Here is a 3,029-nt window from a genome sequence, read left to right as displayed (position 1 = left end):
TGTGGGATATTTCATTTAGAAGTTTAGTTTCTAGAAGTTTTTCGACAGCATTTATGTCTTGTAATTAGAGGCCATCCATAAACTGAGACTAAGAATTAAGATTTCAATTCGAAATATATTAAAGTCAAATAGAAGCATTTTTTCAAAGATCATTGAATTTTCAACAAAAGCGTTCAGTTTCAACAACAAAATATGCACTTTCATCCAACAAAGATGACTTGCCAGAAAAGATGCATTTTCAATGCCAAAGTATGAATTGTCAAGTAGTTGAATTTCTCAACGAAAGAAAAATGAATTTTTATCACAATAGTTAAATTTTCGACCAAGGGGATGAACTTTCAACTCAAATGATGAATCTTGAAAAAAATGCCAAAAAAAGTTCAAGACTCAACCCTCTCCCCCTAAATCTGTTACCAACTACAGTGTTTGTTGCGAACCCCCCGGCATCAAATCGCAGTTAGGTTTACGTTTTTTCTTTCTATTTTAGTTGAACTGGTTTAACTTTTGAATTACACTAATTTAAAAGAGTTCGAAATTTAAAACTTTAAAGTTAAAACGATTAAAAAAAATAGGTACTTTCAGTTCAATCAACAGCTAACTTCAATTCGTAGATTGCTAAGGGAAAAACAAGGGACCAAATGCATTGGATTCAGTTCATTTTTACCCTATTCCGCGCATATCTTCGTAAAAGTTAATTTTTTCTATATAAGTGCATTTGAAAAATAGTTTTTATTTTTATTACTATTTAATGAAATATCAAAATGATAATAATTATTATTAATTACAAAAATATTACAGAAATAGTTTTGTTCCATGCATTTGATCCATTGTTTTCCCCTCAGCTTTTAACAAAGTGAAGTTAGCTGATGGTTGAAGTGAAAACACCTAATAAAGCGTACAAATATAGAAAGACTTAAATTGTTGAGCGATAATGCAGTCTATTAAATTTGAAGGGTCTGCGGTTAACCTGTTAACTGACATTTTTTCGATATTGATTTTTTAAAATATTTTCTGGTACATTTTTTATATGCAGTTAATATCCCACAAGCGAAACGGCAGAATTCCTTTTAGTTTTTTTTACATGGAATTTTGAAAATCGGGTTTTGGTATCCGCAGAGCACAGGTCCACAGTCTAAACCTGTTAACTGCTTATGGCATCCCTGACAGACCGAAGGAACCGAATGGAGCCTCTACAAAGTACCCGTAAAGACCCCATTGGGTCCCCATTCGGTTCTTTTTAAAAAAACTCAAAAAAACAGCAAGATTAACTTTTAAACTGTGGAAATTCGGATTCTACGTTAAACTTTCTATTGGAAACTCACGGAGTAATCGCAATACTTTTTTTTTTGCAGCGGTAAAAAGTAAAAAAAAAAAAAGATCTATCACGCCTGTTGACTGTTATTTACAGATGATGCCTTTGAAGTGTTAGAAGTCAACAGGCGTTATACATCTTATATTTTTTGTAACTTTTTACCGTTGCAAAAGAACGATTTCGATTATTCCGTGACCTTCTATAGGGAATTTTAAAGTAGAATCCGAATTTCCACAGTTCAAAAGTTGATCTTGCTGTTTTTTTTTTGAGTTTCTTAAAAAGGAACCAAATGGGGACCCAATGGGGTCTTTACGGGTACTTTGTAGAGGCTCCATTCGGTTCCTTCGGTCCGCCAGGGATCTTACGGAAGATCCGTGCTTTTTCTCACAACCGCTCAGATTACTCGTATAATAGAACTTTCGCACAAATATCAGTGTGTGTGCAGTTAAGTGTATGTGCGTGTGTGTCAAAAGTTTTATGTAGCTACTTATACGGCATCTTCGATGGTGTCTACAGATCGCTGTAAAGACGATTATGAGCGACGCGTCTCGATTACGAACACTCGGTAAATTTCGGCAATAAACTATTTTAAATTTTTGCAAGCACATCTATGTTCGGCAGGCTATACCCTAAAGGGAAGTTTTCTACACAAGTCGGACAATTCTAAAAGTCAAAATTGGTAGTTCCAACATTTTGCTTCCATTCACGTTACAAAATTATACATGAAATAAAAAATTCGATTGTAGATAGAATATGCATAATTTTCAATTTTAATATAACGTTAAATTTTGATTCAAATGTTATAAAACTAACGTCTACTATTTTCCTTTAGCAAATGAACAAAAGATATTTAACATTTTAAACAAATATTGAAAACTGCAAAAATAACAACGATTTTCCTTCGACGTGAAAATTTCTGAAATATCAGTTAACAATAAATTGTGGGTAAAGTTTGAATTCTTGATAGGAACGATTTAATAATTTTATCACATGTGGAAATTATCAAAGATTTTATCTAAATTTGTAAGTTTAGTGTGAATAAAAGGTTATCTTGATTGACCTGCTTATCGATAGAGATAGTCCGATAATAGCGATGGGATTCCAGAAATTTAGTAGGTACACATTTGCTAAACAGGGCGAGTGAATGGAGTGAAATGATCAGATCTGTTTCACTTAATCGCTCATGGTCTCTTCAAAGGACTGCCTATGCTGGATTACTAATGAAGTCCATACCATGCAAATTTACTCAGATAATGTTGAGAATGTTGGATAGGCAATATCTATAATTCTACATGCATCTATCCTGTGGATGTTTTTCATCCAAATTACCAAGATAAATAATCATTGTTGAGGAGTAGTTCGACAAAATTCTGTTGAATTTGCAGTTATGCACCAGAGGGCCTTTAAAAAATAAATCTGAAAATTAAAAAATTAACTTTGTTTTAATCTGTTTATAAAAGATTATTTTTATGATTAAGGAAAATAAAAAATTTTCAGAGATAAATCAGGGAATTTTGAAAATGAAATTTTACGACCATGCTGATATAATATTCTTGTTAGTAATTTATTTGCCGTGCAATGCAATTTCCTTTTTTTGCGGTTGTTCCCTCCTGAAAGATTCAATTTTTAGTTAACAATTTTATTATTAGGTTGAAAATTAAGGTATTTTCTTCAAAATTAAATTATATGGTTGAAAGTTAAACAATTTTCTTTATAA

This window comes from Belonocnema kinseyi, chromosome 6 (genome assembly GCF_010883055.1).
Source record: "Belonocnema kinseyi isolate 2016_QV_RU_SX_M_011 chromosome 6, B_treatae_v1, whole genome shotgun sequence".
Classification (NCBI taxonomy): Eukaryota; Metazoa; Arthropoda; class Insecta; order Hymenoptera; family Cynipidae; genus Belonocnema; species Belonocnema kinseyi.
The sequence above is the reverse complement of the archived record's forward strand: the minus strand, read 5'-3'. Positions refer to the sequence as shown.